The sequence below is a fragment of the Balaenoptera musculus genome, chromosome 17 (assembly GCF_009873245.2).
Source record: "Balaenoptera musculus isolate JJ_BM4_2016_0621 chromosome 17, mBalMus1.pri.v3, whole genome shotgun sequence".
Lineage (NCBI taxonomy): Eukaryota > Metazoa > Chordata > Mammalia > Artiodactyla > Balaenopteridae > Balaenoptera > Balaenoptera musculus.
Genome location: NC_045801.1, coordinates 46,094,630 through 46,113,998, shown reverse-complemented (window position 1 = coordinate 46,113,998; position 19,369 = coordinate 46,094,630). Strand labels below are relative to the sequence as shown.

Here is a 19,369-nt window from a genome sequence, read left to right as displayed (position 1 = left end):
AGTTATCGATATGTATGTTCCTTTTACCATTTTCTTAATTGCTTTGGGTTTGTTATTGTAGGTCTTTTCCTTCTTTTGTGTTTCCTGCCTAGAGAAGTTCCTTTAGCATTTGTTGTGAAGCTGGTTTGGTGGTGCTGAATTCTCTTAGCTTTTGCTTTTTTGTAGAGATTTTAATTTCTCCGTTGAATCTGAATAAGGTCCTTGCAGGGTAGAGTAATCTTGGTTGTAGGTTTTTCCATTTCATCACTTAAAATATGTCCTGCCACTCCCTTCTGGCTTGCAGAGTTTCTGCTGAAAGATCTGCTGCTAACCTTATGGGGATTCCCTTGTATGTTATTCGTTGTTTTACCCTTGCTGCTTTTAATATTTTTTCTTTGTATTTAATTTTTGATATTTTGATTAACATGTGTCTTGGCGTGTTTCTCCTTGGATTTTTCCTGTATGGGAGTCTCTCTGATTCCTGGACTTGACTATTTCCTTTCCCATATTAGGGAAATTTTCAACTATAATCTCTTCAAATATTTTCTCAGTCCGTTTCTTTTCCTCTTCTTCTTCTGGAACCCTATAATTTGAATGTTTGTGCCTTTAATGTTGTCCAAGAGTTCTCTGAGACTGTCCTCTATTCTTTTCATTCTTTTTTCTTTATTCTGCTCTGCAGTAGTTATTTCCACTCTTTTATCGTCCAGGGCATTTATCCATTCTTCTGCCTCATTTATTCTGCTGTTGATTCCTTCTAGAGAATTTTTCATTTCATTTATTGTTTTTTCATCCTTGTTTGGTTGCTCTTTAGTTCTTCTAGATCCTTGTTAAATGTTTCTCGTATTTTCTCCATTCTATTTCCAAGATTTTGGATTATCTTTACTATCATTACTCTGAATTCTTTTTCAGGTAGACTGCCTATTTCCTCTTCATTTGTTTGGTATGGTGGGTTTTTAACCTTACTCTTTCATCTGCTGTGTGTTTCTCTGTCTTCTTATTTTGCTTAACTTACTCTGTTTGTTTTCTCCTTTTAGCAGGCTGCAGATTCGTAGTTCCCATTCTTTTTGGTCTGCCCCCAGTGGCTAATATTGGTTCAGTGGGTTGTGTAGGCTTCCTGGTGGAGGGTACTGGTGCCTGTGTTCTGGTGGATGAGGCTGGATCTTGGCTTTCTGGTGGGCAAGACCACATCTGGTGGTGTGTTTTGGCATGTCTGTGACCTTATTATGATTTTAGGCAGCCTCTCTGCTAATGGGTAGTGTTGTGTTCCTGTCTTGCTAGTTGTTTGACGTATATTGTCCAGCACTGTAGCTTGCTGGTCATTGAGTGGAGCTGGGTCTTAACGTTGAGTTGGAGATCTCTGGGGAAGCTTTCACCATTTGATATTACATTGAGCCGGGATGTCTCTGGTGGACCAATGTCCTGAATTCTGCTCTCCCACCTCAGAGGCACAAGCCTGACACCTGGCTGGAGCACCAAGACTGTGTCAGCCACACGGCTCAGAAGAAAAGGGAGAAACAAAGAAAGAAATAATGAAAAAATAAAATAAAATAAAGTTATTAAAATAAAAAATAGTCTTAAAAAATAAAAAAAATTAAAAAGTAATTTTTTAAATGGACAGACGGAACCCTAGGACAAATGGTAAAAACAAGGCTATGCTGACAAAATCACACAAAGAAGCATACACATACCCACTCACAAAAAGAGAAAAAGGAAAAAATATATACATATGTATACACAGAAAATAAAGGAAGAGGGCAACCAATTCAGTAAACAAATCTCCCAATGATAATAAACTCTAAATACTAAACGAAAGTAAACATAAAACCAAAAACAGATTAGATGCAGAAAGCAAATCTCAAGTCTAGATTCGCTCCCAAAATCCACTGCCTCAATTTTGGGATGATTCATTTTCTATTCAGGTATTCCAGAGATGCAGGGTACATCAAGTTGATTGCGGGGTTTAATCCACTGATCCTGAGGCTGCTGGGATTGATTTCCCTTTCTCTTCTTTGTTCTCACAGCTCCTGGGGTTCAACTTTGGATTTGGCCCTGCCTCCATGTGTAGTTGCCTGAGGGCATCTGTCAAAGTAGCAGCTGATTAGAGGCCTCTGGCTCAGTCAGGCCAGGTGGAGGGAGGGGTACAGAATGCAGAGTGAGCCTGCAGCGGCAGAGGCCAACGTGACGTTACAACAGCTTGAGGCATGCCGTGTGTTCTCCTGGGGAAGTTGTCCCTGGATCACGGGACCCTGGTAGTGGTGGGCTGCACAGGCTCCTGGGAGGGGAGGTGTGGATAGTGACCTGTGCTTGTACACAGGCTTCTTGGTGGCTGCAGCATCAGCCTTCCCATTTCATGCCTATCTCTGGTGTCTGCACTGATAGGCGGAGCTTGCACCCACCTCTGGAGCTCTTTTAGGTGGTGCTCTGAATCCCCTCTCCTCACGCACCCTGAAATGATGGTCTCTTGCCTCTTAGGCAGTTCCCAACATTTTCCCAGGTACCCTCCAGGCTAGCTGTGGTGCACTAGCCCCCTTCAGGCTGTGTTCATGCAGCCAACCCCAGTCCTCTCCCTGGGATCTGACCTCCGAAGCTCAAGCCTCAGCTCCCAGCCCCCACCCATCCCTGCTGGTGAGCAGACAAGCCTCTCAGGCTGGTGAGTGCTGGTTGGCACCGATTCTCTGTGTGGGAATCTCTCCACTTTGCCCTCTGCACCCCTATTACTGTGCTCTCCTCTGTGCCTCCAAAGCTTCCCCCTGACACTCCCCTCACTGCCGGTGAAGGGGCCTCCTAGTTTGTGGAAACTTTTCCTCCTTCACAGCTCCCTCTCAGAGGTGCAGGTCATGTCCCTATTCTTTTGTCTCTGTTTTTTCTTTTGCCCTACCCATGTACGAGGGGAGTTTCTTGACTTTTGGGAAGTCTGAGGTCTTCTGCCAGCATTCAGTAGGTGTTCTGTAGGAGTTGTTCCACATGTAGATGTGTTTCTGATGTATTTGTGGGGAGGAAAGTGATCTCCACGTCTTAATCCTCTGCCATCTTGAAGGTGTCTCCAACATGGTTGTTATATTTTTTGCTTTCTGAGAAACTTCCATACTGTTTTCCACAGTGGCTGCAAGAATTTATATTCCCACCAACAGCGTTCCATTTTCTCCCCATCCTTGCCAGCATTTGTTATTTGTGGTCTTTTTGATGAAAGCCATTCTGACAGGAGTCAGGTAATATCTCATGGTTATTTTGATTTGCATTTACCTGATAATTAGCAATGTTGAGTGTCTTTTCATGTGCCTGTTGGATGTCTACATTTCGTCTTTGGAAAAATGTCTATTCAGTTCTTCTCCCATTTTTTAATTGGGTTGTTTGTTTTTTTGATGTTGAGTTGTGTGAGCTGTTTATATATGTTGGATGTTAATCCTTTATTGGTCATATCATTTGCAAATGTTTTCTCAAGTAGGGCTACTTCTGACTCACTGGTGAGTGGAACTGAGTTCTGGGGTTGATGTTTGTGGGGTTGAGGGTCCCATGTGTAGTGTTGGCCTGCTGGCTGGTAGGGTGGTTCCTGACACTGCTAGCTGCAGGGTCCATGGTGTCTCAGAGCTGTTGTTTGCCTGCTGTTGAGTGAGGCTGGATCCCTAGTTGACTGACTGAGTGGTCCAAGTTGTCCTAGAGCAGGTATTGGCCTGCTGGTAGGCAGGGTTGGGGTTCTTGGGTCCAGGAGCTATTGCCAGTTCACTGATTGGTGGACCAGGTCCTGGGGTCTTGGCTACAGGGCCCTGGGTGTCTAGGAGCTGGAATTGATCCTTTGGTGGGCAGGACCAGTTTCGTACAAGGCTGGCTGCAGGGTCCAGGGTTTCCCAAAGCTGGTGTTGGCTCACTGGTGTGTGGGGCTGAATCATGGGTAGCTGGCTGAGGTGCCTAAGGTATCCCAAAGTTGGTATTGGCCTGCTGATTGTCCCGGCTGTGGTCCAGATGGTCCTGGTGCTGGTACCTGCACACTGGTTTGTGAGGCTGACCCTGGAGATAGTGCCAGCCCACTGGTGGGTGAGGAGGGGTCTCAGTGGCTGGCTGTGTGGCTCCAGGTGCCCTGGGGATAGTGCCAGTGAACTAGTATGAGGGGCTAGGTCCTGGGCCCTCTGGTAGCCTGGACTGGGCTCCAGGGTGGCTGTGGACTCAGGGGATCTTAAGGCAGCTAACCTGCTCTGGGTGGGGCTGTGTCCCCACCTAGCTATCTTATTGGCCTGAGGCATCCCAGTATTGGTGCCCACAGGCTGGTCAGTGGGGCCAGATCCCAGTGCTAATAGGGTAGATGGAGGATTCCAAAAGGGCACTTGCCAGCACCAGTGTCCTCATTGTAGAATGAGCTCCCCAAAATAACTTTGGCCAGTGTCTATATACCCAGGATGAGCTCCAGTTTCCTCTTGTCTCTCCAGAGGCTGTCCAAGAGCAGCAGGTGGGTTTGTCCCAGTCTTCTTTCAAATTACTGCTTCTGTCCTGGGTCCCAGGGCATGTGAGGTTTTTGTGAACCCCTTCTAAGAGTGGAGTTTCTATTTCAAACAGCCTTTTGACTCTCCCAAAAATAAGCCCCATTGGCGTTCAAAGCCAAGTGTTCTTGGGGGTTCATCTTTCTGGTACAAAGTTCCCAGTATGGGGGGCTCTTTGTGAGGCTGACTCCTTGTTCCTTGAGGGGAACTTCTGTAATTGTAATTATCTTCCCATTTGTGGGTCACTTACTCAGGGATTGAGTCTTGACTATATTGTGTCTCCACCCCTCATATCCATCTTCTTGTAGTTCCTTCTTTACATCTTTAGTTGTAGAATATCTTTTCTAGTCTTCAGTCTTTCTCATCAATAGTAGCTCTGCAAATAGTTGTAATTTTGGTGTGCACATGGATGCACATGGAGGAGGTGAGCTCAAGGTCTTCTTAAGCCTCCACCTTTGGCCACTTCTCCTTAGAATAATTTAGATTATTACTCAGATTTGTTATTTTATGGTAGAATACTCAAAAAACAAGTTAAAATTTCCCTGTATTATTCATTTTTAAAAAAGCTTTTAACAAAACAGCCATAGTTGATCATTGCGTGTAGTAATAATTTCCATCTTTGTAATAAAATTATTTTCTTTTGTGTTTGAACTCTCCAAAGCAGAGAGAGAAGGGACTAGAATGAACCATAGTCTAGAATTGATTTAATATGCCAAAATTATACAAGGAAAAAGGGAATTCAGTGTGACCTGTCAAATAAAGTAGTTGCTAATTCACTTCAAATCATTTAAATTTTCTCTTATGGATGTCAGAAAGGAACAGAGAGAGGAAGATAAAAATGGAGATGTGGAAGGGAGAAACTAGATGGTTTAAAAGAAAGGTAAGTAAGGTAAGAAAGGGATAGGAAAAGCAATACCCCTTGATATTTATTTCAATAACTTAAATATGGCTTTGTGCACAAAGCAGCACATTTCCCCAAAGCATGTTATAAATTAATGGAGAATAGGAAGAAGATTTAAGCTTGAAGAAATCTGGCATAATGTCAAAGAGGCCGGGGGAACTGACAGTCTGGAGCAGATAGTGAATCCTGGAGAGAAGGGAAAAATGAATCATGTAAAGATAATTTGTCATAAATACAGAGAGCTGATAAATGTGTAATACATGATACAGAAACACCATAAAAATCACAATGTATGCTTTATTGGACAGCTCAGAGGAAAGAGCACTGGATTAGGAAACAGGAGATCTTGGGTTTTGTTACTTTGTCTATATCTTATTAGTGGAGTTCAAGTCTCTTTTTTCCATTGAAATCATCAAATTCTTATTTATTTTTTAATTGTGTTTATTTCTTTCCTTCCCCAGTACACAGGATCCAGTGTCTCCTTCATTAAATTTAGTTAAAATGAATGAATATACTTTCGTTGTTGTTTATAGTTTTATTGCTGGGGAAGGAGTGTTCTGAGAGAAATGTATCCATTAAAGTCTCTCCTGGATTCCTTACTTGCATTGTGGAGAAATATCTGATTTCTCCTTAAATGAATATTTGTCAGGAAGAGTACAAGCTAAAATTTGGCAAATTCCTACTTTTTGCAAAGCACTGTTTTAACTGTTTTATGCTTTTACCTCCTTTTAAATTACCACCGCTTATCAAGGCCCTGAAAAGTTCAATGTGACCTTCAAAAGTTCAAGGGTCACATAACTTGTAAAGGATGGATCAGGGAATCAAACCAGAACTTCGTGGTTTCAAAATTTAAATTTTCTCATAATAACATGCTTTCCCACTCATCCCTCACTTAACCATTTTAAACAGAAAATACTAAGGCTGTGAATGATTGACTAATTTGCCTAAGCCATGTTCTTTCATTCATAGCAAGACACTGATACTTCTTAGAGTATTTTTTAAAGTTTTTTGGGAAGGGGATACAAGATTAAAAACCATACTTGATTTTATTATTTATTTATTTATTTATATTTTAAGATTTAATTTTATTTATTTTTGGCTGCGTTGGGTCTTCATCACTGCACATGGGCTTTCTCGAGTTGTGGTGAGCAGGGGTTACTCTTCTTTGCGGTGCGCATGCTTCTCCTTGCGGTGGCTTCTCTTGCTGCGGAGCACAGGCTCTAGGCACACAGGCTCAGTAGTTGTGGTGCACAGGCTTAGTTGCTCCGCAGCATGTGGGATTTCCTGGACCAGGGATTGAACCTCTGTGCCCTGCATTGGCAGGCAGATTCTTATCTACTGCACCACCAGGGAAGTCCCTGATTTTATTTTTTAAATTACATCTATAAAGAAAGCTATTAGGAAACTAGTATCATTCAACCCAACTGAAACAAAGATCACATTTTTTTCTAATGATGTGTGTATTTAATATATTATTTCTTTGTCTGTTCAAATTTGCAATTATCCTAAAACATAGTACCATTTGAAGCTGAGAAAAACATAGTTATACATGGATTATTATTGCACAAAAATGTTCCCAAGGAATTAATCTCCCCTGAAGCCAAACTCCCACAGCAAAATGCTTAAAGGAGGAATCTCAGAGAGTGCTATGAAGGCATGTGCTCCGTGAATACACCTGCTGAAGTTCATTTGGTGGTATCATCAAGTCAAAGATGCTAACTCAGACCATTACAGTCTATATTGTACCTGTCCCAGCTTCTTTCACTTATTATCTCCATTGGAGCTTTCTCTGCTGTTTCTACTGCCTCACCCAGAAACAGGATCTTATGATATAGCTGAGCTGTAGCACAAAAACATGGAAACAGCTCTCTGGGAATAATGGCTAGAAGGATGGCACTTATAATTAAATGGGAACCACCTGTGTTGTTTCCAAGAGGGTAAGGCACTTAGGTCTTTGTTGTGAGGTGTATACCAAAGTATCTGTGTGTGTATGTTTATTATTTAAAGTAATAGTAGCAGCTGATATCTATTGAGTGCTTACTCTTTGCCTGACCCTGTCAAATGTTTCAAGATTTATGTCCTTTAATTCTCAGAACAACCTGTAAGGCTAAATTTATCATTATCTTCACTTTACAATTGAGTAAACTGAGCCTCAGAGCAGTTAAGTAACTTGGCTAAGATCACGCAGCTACAATGTGTAAGAGTTCGATTCAAACCTGATCAGTCTGATTCAGGAGAGTTTACTATTAGTCACCTACTGGTGGATCTCAACCTTGTCTGCCTATTAGAATTACCCTGGGAGCTTTTAAAAAAATTACTAGGCCAAGGCTGTACCCAAGACCAAATAAATAAGAACCGGTGGCAGGGCTTTGGCATCAGTATTTTTTAAGCTTTCTAGGTGATACTAATGTGCAGCCAAGGGTGAGAATCACTGCACAATGACCCATTGCTGTTCCTGATATGCCACTCCCTTCTGGGAGGCACCTCTATTTGAGATATTTATAGAACACTGAGAATGATACCAATAAGTTAAGAATTTTACTACCCATGTGCTCAAGAATTTACTAACCTATGAGGGAGATAATACATGCATTACATTTACCAGCTAAATAACAATACAAGGCAGTACCAAGTGGGTTGATTCGGAGAAAAATGCTAAGAACCTAGGATTACAAGGATAGGTCTTGAGGGTTCTCAAACTACCAATCTAGTTTTGTGTATATTTATATGTCATTTCTAGGTGGCTAAGTAGTTGGAGATGGTTCCTGGTTTTAAAGATTCTCAATAGGGTCAGTATGCAGAAAAGGCTAAGAACGACAGTTGACGGTTCAGAAGAGTGAAAGTCAAAGATTGGCTGGAGTGGTCAAAAACAGCATTGTAAAGAAGATGGAACACACGCAGGGCATTGCAGGGTCTAACATGATGATATGAGAAGAAGAAAGTTGTCTTTCCAGGTCCAGGGAAGAGAAGGAAAAATTATGGAAGTAGGAATATTTCTGCTAGTAGAAGAGTATTACAAGAGAAGTTAGGCTTTGGGCTCTTCGGGAGAATTTTTTAATTAAACATCAAGGATGATTTTTTTTCTTCCTTATAGATCTCGAACTAATTAATAGCTTCCATTTATGAGACTGTGAGTAAAAATTTCAGAATTCTAAGAAGATGCCGTCAGTCAGCCCACAGGGGTTTCTACAAATCCCTTTATTTTCTGTTCAAGATAGCATTCAGTAACAATCAGGTATCACCCTGACTGGCTCTTCAGATTTCTACGATGGTGAGGTTTCTGTTGGAGCTGTTTTTTTGCCCAAGGAGAATTGAGTACACTCCCCACAATGTCTTCTCTGATCTTAGGAGAGACAGTCGAGGAGCGTTTCACCCACAGGCAAGCTCTGAAAACGGGAACTTCTCTCCCTCAAGGTAACCCAATGTGACTGACAATGATGACATACAATTTCACCTTTCTCTTCTTCATTTGAGCTTCTGGCAAATAAACAAGCATGGAAAATTTCCCTGACATAGGGAAAGATATAAAGTCTAAAGAGTATCTCATGCATTTATCCTCTTTCCCTTGTCATAATATCATAATATTACTTGGAAATAGAAAGACCCAGCCCTTTAAAATGGTGTCATTCTCTCCTAATAATAGGTAATCAGTTCTATATGGTTAAGGGTAAAGGAAATGCTGGCACATGGTAAATGACTAAGAATCCTTCACCCCTTTGGTCTGCTAAAGCATAATTATCTAAGTGCCCCTTGGAATGAGAGCTACCACTTTGGGGGATACTAGTTATGTGCCAGGCAAGGGGCTAAAGGCATTATATATATTAGGTTATTCAATCTTCACAAACAATCTATTGAGAAAGGTATAATTATTTCTATCCCTAATTTATACATGAGGGAACTCTAGCTTAGAAATCTAAGCAACTTATTTAAGTTCAGTAGCACATCTAGTCAATGGTGGATCCAAGCAAAAACTCACATCTCCTGATTCTCTGCTGCTACAAGATACAGCCTCACAGTACAGAGTTAAACCCAGGTTTCAAACATGAGACTATATATTGAGAATGGGATGTCATCTGATAGCAATGAATTGGAGAGGGAATTGCCTGGACTTAGGAGGAGTAGTTAGAGATGAGCGCACTGATGTGGGACTTCTTTATACGTAAAATTACCTTTCAGTTAGTTTGGAGGTAGCCTGTCTTAACAGTTATACTCATTGAGTAGGGCTTTCATAAATAATTTACTGTACGTTCATTTGGTAGAAAACCACTATAATAAAATAGTGAGACAACACTATAAATAATGAGACAACACTATATATATGGATAAGAAAGATGTCCAAGATATATTGTCATTAAATCAGCAACATATAGAATAACCTGTACAGTATGCTACTTTTTGATTAAAAAAGAAAAAAAATATGCATGAGTTTGTTAGTTAATATAAGAATATTCTTGGAAAGATACACGTGAAACTGGAAATAATATATGCCCTACCAGAAGTGAGCTGTGTGGCTAGGGGTTGAGGTAGGAGGAAGACAGACTTTTCACTGGTGAATCCATTTTACCTTTTGAATGTTATGTCTTGTACGTATAATTATTACCTGCCTAAACAAACAAGGACACTGCCTGCATGATGACAAAGACAAAGTTCTCAATGGCAACAGGGATATTTGAAATAAGCTTGCAAATTTGAGTTTTAGGAATCTTAGTAAAATGAGATATTTTATAAGGCAAACCAGTGAAACAAGTTCATGTACTGGTCCTGAAGGGGGATAAGCAGGCCATTGAAGGAATATATTGCTCAGCACATGTATGCAGACTTTTACATGTGATTATGTTTAAATTTGTATGGATTTTCTTTCAGTCTGATTTTTTAAAATATAGGAATATAGGATCACTACCCAGACATGTTTTTGAGTGGTTAAATTAATCAGTGGAATGGAAGAGATTATATTGGATATAGGTGATATAAAATGTATGCAAAGTCCAAAATATTTCTACAAAGTATTTATTTTCCCTCTCCTAACTCACATACAAAATTCAGAACATCATATAATTGCTAATAGTACCTCAGAATGTTGGAATAGATCCCATATGTCTTGGTTCCACATAATAACCTCCCTCTTTTTTCACTTATAATTAACATTTTGCTTAATTTTTGTAATTTCTGCCCTTTCCAATAACATAAATATATATGAACTCCAAAACAACTTATTTTCCCCTCATGTCCATATCAAGCACTTGAATATACTTTGATGAAAACACAATATTGATTTTAAGAAAAAGAAAAAAGAAAAAAGGGAAGAATTCATTTTTCACTAATAAAGCTTTCTCCACTGTATTGAACAATTTTCTGGAATGTTTCTTCTTGCCTTTCTTATACTGTCTGTCTGATGGCAAAGACTGAATTCTCAAAGCAAAGTGATATTTGAAATAAGCACTCAAGATTGAATTTTAGAAATATTAGTAGAAAGATCAAGGATTTTATGAGGCATGCTAGAATTATGCATAACAATGCATTTCATTGCATAAAAAGAAAGGTATAAACATGCTCCAAACCCATCATTTTTCCTACTCTCCAAAGTAACCATTCTTTTTCTCTGAATTTTTTTTTTCATTTTTTGAGAAGATTGAAACATTGCTAGTTATAACAAACTTTCTTAAATTTGGACCATTTCCCAATGTTTTGTATATTTACAAAAAAGCATGTGCTAGTTTTCTAAGAAATAGTTTATTTGATTTGAGAGAAAGTGTTAAAGGTAGAGTATTGAGAGGGAAGGACTGACTACCAAAATCACCTTGGCAACTTCTTTAAAGAGATTCCTAAGTCACACCTTGAACTTTAAGGGTTTGGCCTGGAAATCTGCATTTTAAAAATTCCTCATGTGGTCCAAATGCTCAGCCAGATTTAGAAAACTCTAAACTAGAAAATAGACATGGTTATGAACTGATTAGATTTCTGCCTTTAAAAAAAGTTTTTTTAGGCTAGGAGAAAGGAATATGCCTTCTCGTCTTTGAGGTTACAGCTGTGCTTCAAACCCCTCCTTCCTGTCTCTGCTTGGCGTCTCTCCATCTGTTACCTCCTCTTTCCTCTCAGTGTCTTGGTTCCAGTCTGTAAATATAACTTCCTCCCTTCATTTGACTCCATCTCCCTATGTCTCCACAACTCCACAATAACTCTACATTATTTCTTCCTTTCATGCCACATTTCTCCAGAGAATGATGGTTATACTATGTTTGCATTGCCCTGGCTCCAATTTCAGGAAAGGACTGAAACTATTGTTTCAAAAGTTGCCAAAGACAGTAAGTGTAAATTGCAGTGGTTCTTCTTCATACCTTATTGTGCTTTTCTTCAGTATAGTGAACTCCTGGAACTCTCTTCTCCTTGACTTCTGAGACAACAATCTCCTCTGGCCATTCTACTTAGGCTACTTCCCAGTAGATCTTCCACTGAGAATTTGTTTGTTTGTTTGTTTTAATCACCATAGCTCATTTTTCCCCAGTTTTATAGAGAAATAATTGACACACAACATTGTATTTGTCCAAGATGTATAACATATTGGTTTGATATGTGTATATATTGCAAAATGATTACCATAAGTTTAGTTGATGTCTATCACCTCGCATCATTACACTCTTTTTTTCTTGGGTATAATTTCAAATATACAATACATTTTTGTTAACTACAGTCACTGTGCTATATGTTACATCCCCTTAACTTAAATCTTAACTGGAAGTTTTTACCTTTTGACCCCCTTCACCCATTTCCCCCACCCCACACCGCTCACTCTGGCAACCACCAATCTGCTCTCTGTATCTAAGAGTTTGGGTTTTTTTTTAGATCCCACATATAAGCAGGTATTTGTCTTTCTCTATCTGACCTATTTCACTTAGCTTAATGCCATCAAGGTTCATCCATGTTTTTGCAAATGGCAGGATTTCTTCTTCTTATAGTTGAATAATATTCATATATATATATGTATGTATACATACACACACACATCACACTTTCTTTTTTCATCCTTCTACAGGCACTTAGGGTGTTTCCATATCTTGGTTATTGTAAATAATGCTAAATTGAACATGGAGGTGCAGATATCTTTTCAAGATAGTGATTTCATTTCCTTTGGATATATACCCTGAAGTAGAATTGCTAGATTATATAGCAGTTCTATTTTTAATTTTTTGAGGAACCTCCATTCTGTTTTCCATAACGATTGTACCAGTTTACATTCCTACCAACAATGCACAAGGATTCCCTTCTCTCCATATCTTCATCAACACTTATTTCTTGTTTTTTTGATGACAGCCATTCTGATGGTATGAGGTGATATCTCATTGTGATTTTGACTTGATTTCCCTGATTAGTGAGGTTTAGTACCGTTCATGTACCTGCTGGCCATATGTGTGTCTTCTGTGGAAAAATGTAAAAGTCCTTTGATGACATTTTAAACAGATTTTTTTTTTTTTTTTGCTGTTGACTTGTATAAATTCTTCATATATTTTGGATATTAACCCCTTATGTATATACGATTATATATAATATATCATGATACACGATTTACAAATATCTTCTCCCATTGTGTAGATTGACTTTTCATTTTTTCATGGTTTCCTTTGCTCTGCAGAAGTTTTTTAGTTTAATGTAGCTCCATTTTTTTCCTATTTTTTCTTTTGTTGTCTTTGCATTTGCATTTTTTAATTTGTCAAATTAAAAAAAAATCATTGCCAAGACCAGTGTTTAGGAGTTTACCCCGCATGTTTTCTTGCTGGAGTTTTATGGTTTCAGGCTTATATTCCAGTCTTTAATACATTTTGAGTTGATTTTTGTGTATGGTCTAAGATAGTGGTCTGGTTTTGTTCTTCAGCATGCCATTGTCCAGCTTTCCCAACATCATTTATTGAAGAGACTGTTGTTTCCTCTTGTATATTCTTAAACTCCTTTATCACAACTTAATTGACCATATGTGCATGGGTTTATTTCTGGGTTCTCTATTCTGTTTCATTGATCTACATGTCTGTTTTTATGACAATACCATACTGCTTTGATAACTATAGCTTTGTAATATAGTTTGAAATCAGGAAGTGTGATACCTCTAACTTTGTTCTGTCTCAAGATTGTTTTGGCTATTCAGAGTCTTTTGTGGGTCTATACAAATTTTAAAATTGTTTGTTCTATTTCTGTGAAAAATGCCATTGGAATTTTGATAGTGATTGCATGAATCTTTTTTTCCCCCTTTTTAACATCTTTATTGCAGTATAATTGTTTTACATTGTTGTATTAGTTTCTGCTGTGCAAAAAAGTGAATCACCTATACATATACATAAATCCCCATATCCCCTCCCTCTTGTATCTCCCACCCACTCTCTCAATCCCACCTCTCTAGGTGGTCACAAAGCACAAAGCTGATCTTCCTGTGCTATGCAGCTGCTTCCTACTAGCTATCTATTTTACATTTGGTAATGTATATATGTCAATGCCACTCTCTCACTGCTTCCCAGCTTACCCTTCCTCCCCTCCGTGTCCTCAAGACCATTCTCTACGTCTGTGTCTTTATTCCTGTACTGCCCTTAGGTTCTGGAGAACCATTTTTTCTTTAGATTCCATATATATGTATTAACATGCAGTATTTGTTTTTCTCTTTCTAACTTACTTCACTCTGTATGACAGACTCTAGGTCCATCCACATCACTACAAATAACTCACTTTCGTTTCTTTTTATGGCTGAGTAATATTCCATTGTATACATGTGCCACATCTTCTTTATCCATTCATCTGTTGATGGACACTTTGGTTGCTTCCGTGCCCTGACTATTGTAAACAATACTGCAATGAACATTGTGGTACATGACTCTTTTTGAATTATGGTTTTCTCAGGGTATATGCCCAGTAGTGGGATTGCTGGGTCATATGGTAGTTCTATTTTTAGTTTTTGAAGGAACCTCCATACTGTTCTCCATAGTAGCTCTATCAATTTACATTCCCACCAGCAGTGCAAGAGGGTTCCCTTTTCTCCACACCCTCTCCAGCATTTATTTTTTGTAGATTTTTTGATGTTGGTCATTCTGACTGGTATGAAGTGATATCTCATTGCAGTTTTGATCTGCATTTCTCTAATGATTAGTGATGTTGAGCATCCTTTCATGTGTTTGTTGGCAATCTGTATGTCTTCTTTGGAGAAATGTCTATTTAGGTATTCTGCCCATTTTTGGATTGGGTTGTTTGCTTTTTTGATATTAAGCTGCATGAGCTGCTTGTAAATTTTGGAGATTAATCCTTTGTCAGTTGCTTCATTTGCAAATATTTTCTCCCATTCTGAGGGTTGTCTTTTCATCTTTTTATGGTTTCCTTTGTTGTGCAAAAGCTTTTAAGTTTCATTAGGTCCCATTTGTTTATTTTGGATCTTGCTGTGATTTATGTCATAGAGTGTTCTGCCTATGTTTCCTCTAAGAGTTTTATAATGTCTGGCCTTACATTTAGCTCTTTAATCCATTTTGAGTTTACTTTTGTGTATGGTTTTAGGGAATGTTCTTATTTCATTCTTTTACATGTAGCTGTCCAGTTTTCCCAGCACCACTTATTGAAGAGGCTGTCATTTCTCCATTGTATATTCTTGCCTACTTTGTCAAAGGTAAGGTGACCAAATGTGCATAGGTTTATCTCTTAGCTTTCTATCCTGTTCCATTGATCTATATTTCTTTTTTTGTGCCAGTACCATACTGTCTTGATTACTGTAGCTTTGTAGTATAGTCTGAAGTCAGGGACCCTGATTCCTCCAGCTCCATTTTTCTTTCTCAAGATTGCTTTGGCTGTTCGGGGTCTTTTTTTGTATTCATACAAATTGTGAAATTTTTTGTTCTAGTTCTGTGAAAAATGCCATTGGTAGTTTGATAGGGATTGCATTGAATCTGTAGATTGTTTTGGGTAATATAGTCATTTTCACAATGTTGATTCTTCCAATCCAAAAACATGATATATCTCTCCATCTGTTTGTATCATCTTTAATTTCTTTCATCAGTGTCTTATAGTTTTCTGCATACAGGTCTTTTGTCCCCTTAGGTAGGTTCATTTTAGGTATTTTATCCTTTTTGTTGAAATGGTAAATGGGAGAGTTTCGTTTGCACTGAATCTTTAAATGGCTTAGGTAAACAGCTCAGTAAGGTAATGTTTTAGGTGAGAAACACTTTAGTACTTTAATAGTATTTTAGTATGGAACCATTGGGGACCTAGATATTGGCTGCAGCCTTTTCTTGGAGCCCATTCTACCACAAAGTGCTGGCAAGTGCCCTCTTGGAATCCTCTGTCTAGCTTTTTAGCAATGGGACCTGACCCACTGTCAAGTCTGTGGCACCAGTACTAGCAGATCTCAAGAAAAAAAAAAATATCCAGTTGGAGAAACAGCCCCACCTACCAGGAGGCTGGTTGCATTAGGACACACACCAAGACACGTAATTAAAATGACAAAAATTAAAGAGATACTATTAAAAGCAACAAGGAAAAAGCAACAAGTTACATACAAGGGAACTCCCATAAGTCTATCAATCAGTTCACTTTTAAGGAGGAACACTGCATGCCAGAAGGGAGTGGCATGATATATTTTAAGTGATGAAAGGGAAAAACCTACAACAAGAAACTCTATCTGACCAGGCTTACTCCAGATTTGAAGGAGAGATGAAAATTTTTACAGACAAGCAAATGCAAAAAGAGTTCAGCACCACCAAACCAGTTTTATAAGAAATGTTAAAGGAACTTCTGATAAGGGCTTAATATCCAAAATAACAAAGAATTCATACAACTCAACATCAAAAGAGCAAACAACCCATTTAATAATGGGCAGAGTATCTGAATCGACATTTTTCCAAAGAAGACATACAGATCACCAACATGTACATGAAAAATATTCAACATCAAATCATCAGGGAAATGCAAAGCATAACCACAACGAGATATCACCTCACCCCTGTCAGAATGGTTATTATCAAAAATACAATAAATAACATGTATTGGTGAGGATGTGGAGAAAAAGGAACCTTCATGCACTGTTTGTGGAAATGTAAACTGGTGCCGCCACTGTAGAATACAGTATGGAGATTCTTCAAAAAATTAAAAATAGAACTAACTCCACTCCTGAAGAAAACAAAAACACGAATTAGAAAAGATATATGCATGGTCTCCCAGACCCACCCTGGTGTAACTTGTGAGGGCACTTACACAAAATGTGAATACCAGGAGGCAGGGGTCAGGGGCCACCTTGGAGTCTGGCCATTAGACTCCAGGGTTTGAATCACTCAATAACATTTGCCTCAGTTTACACATATGTAAAATGGGAATAATAGTAGTATCTGCTTTTGATGACTAAAATAGCTAATATATTTTAAAAGTTAAGAATGTATTTAAGATATTTATGAGTGAATTATAGGACATCTGGCATTTGCTTTAAATACTCCAGAAAAAATATTGAGGGAAGAGAATGATGGTGGTTAATAAAACATATATGGCAAAATGTTAAAATGTTGATGATAATGATTTAAAGTGGGCAAGGCATACATAAAGTTTTTTTTAATGATCTTTAATTTTTAAAAAAATTTATTGATGTATGGTTGATTTACAATGCTGTGTTAATTTCTGCTGTACAACAAAGTGACTCAGTTATAGATATATATATATTCTTTTTCAGATTCTTTTCCATTATGGTTTATCACAGGATATTGAATATAGTTTCCTGTACTATACAGGAGGATCTTGTTGTTTATCCATAATGATCTTTCCTTTATTTCTTAAGTTTAAAATTTCCCATAATAAAAAGTTACATAATTTTTACATAAAATGTTTATAGCAGTACCTGGAACATAGTAAACAGTCAATAAATGCTGGTTATTATTTTTGGAAAAAAGAAAAGATATATGCATCCCTATGTTCATTGCAGCATTATTTACAATAGTTAAGATATGGAAGCAACCTGAGTGTCTATTGATAGACGAATGGATAAAGGATGTGACATATATACATAAATATACATGAATATTAGCCATTTAAAAAGAATAAAGTCTTGCCATTTGAGACAACATGAATGGACCTAGAGAGTATTATCCTAAGTGAAGTAAGCAGACAGAGAAAGACAAATGTTGTATGGTTTCACTTATATGTGGAATGTAAGAAACAAAACAAATGAACAAACATAATGAAACAGAAACAGAAACAGATGCAGAGAACAAACTGGTGATTGCCAGGGGGAGGGAATGGGGGGAGGAAAGAAATAGGTGAGGGAGATTAGGAGGTATAAACTTCCGGTTGCAAAATAATGAGTCACATGTATGAAATGTATAGCGTGGGATATATAGTCATTACTTATATAATATCTTTGTATGGTGACAGAACTTAACTGGACTTATGGTGGTGATTATTCTAAATGTATAGAAATATTGAATCACTATGTTGTGTAACAGGAACTAACATAGTGTTGTAGGTCAATTATACTCCCAAAACAAACAAACTCATAGAAAGAGAGATCAGTTTTGTGGTTACAGAGGCAGGGTGTTGGGGAAGGGGGAATTGGAGGAAGTCAGTCAAAAAGTACAAACTTTCAGTTACAAGGTATATAAGTACTAGGGATGTAATGTACTACATGATAAGTATAATTAACACTGTATATTATATATGAAAGTTTTTAAGAGAGTAAATTCTGAGTTCTCATCACAAGGAAAAAATTTTAGTTTCTTTAATTTTGTATCTGTATGAGATGATGGATGTTCACCAAACATATTATGATAATCATGCCCTGATGTATATAAGTGAAATCATTATTCTGTATACCTTAAATTTATACAGTGCTATATGTCAGTTATATCTCAATGAAACTCTAGGAAAATAAATAAATAAATAAAATACATTTTTCCAGAAAAATAAAAAGTATTTCTTCTTGCCCCCGTGGATGGTCTTGAGCACTCCTTGCCACATTCTTGCCCAGACTGTAGTTCATACCATTCACCTTTAAATTCTTTGATTCCAAATAGACAAAAAGAAAAAGTAGAAATTTCTTAGACTATCACATGAGGCTTTTCATTTTTTAGTTTGATTTTTTTTCATAATGAGCTATGCTCTAGCCACAGGAATTACTCAGTTTTCTGAGCAGTTTAGTAATTTAGAAATTTTGTAACATACTCTTAACACTTCAAATTTTTATTGCAAATGGTATTTCTCTAACTGGAATTTTCCTCCTTTCTTTGTCTTTTTTACTTGTATTTAACCTTTGAGAATTAGTCTTCAAATTTTATCCTCTATTATATAGTCCCTGATAACTTTTGCCAGTTAACCACTTCCCCCCTGACTATTTTATTGCATTTTATTTATTTATTGCATAAGTGTACCTCTAAATTGAGCTGCTAGAGACTAGTGATCTGAGATATTCATCTCAGTAGTTCTTGCAACCTATTTATCTATGGCAGTTAGAACAATGCCTGACACATAGCAGTATATGTTTGTGAGATAAATAAATGAACAAAGAGGAGTCCACACCAAAGCTATTACAGAAGGCTCTGCATATTCTATCTGATGGCAAATACTACTCTACAAAAAGACTTACTCTAGTATGGAGATGTCATTTGCCCAGGATCAAATATTCAATGTCCTAAGATAAAGTCCTGAATTTAAAATTATATAACAAATTTAGTGATGGAACTGGTAAAAGGACTGGTGTTTGAAATGCTTACACCAATGTCCCTCTTGTTTATCAACCTGACTACTTCTTAAAGGAGGACTGAATTATGAAGTTTATTTACATTGAGTTTTGACATGTACCATCTGTGTGTAGTCAAAGATTTTCAGTTAACTGTTGTTTGCAGTTGGTTTTTATTAGTCTTCATCTTCAAAAGGTTTACTTGTATTCCTATTTCACTTAAACTTTAAAAAATAGGAATGAATGTTGAATTTTATTAAATTCCCATTTAGTATTTGTTAATATGATGGTTTTTCTCCTTTAAATTATGATGTAGTGTTATATTGATGTATTGCTTGATAT

The 19,369-nt window shown here is 37.6% G+C and overlaps 1 protein-coding gene across 1 annotated transcript in view; it reads left to right on the top strand.

Annotated features, from left to right (window-relative positions):
* NECAB1 (N-terminal EF-hand calcium binding protein 1) overlaps positions 1–19,369 on the top strand; it is a 206,651-nt gene that overhangs the window by 36,229 nt on the left and 151,053 nt on the right. The window lies entirely within an intron of this gene.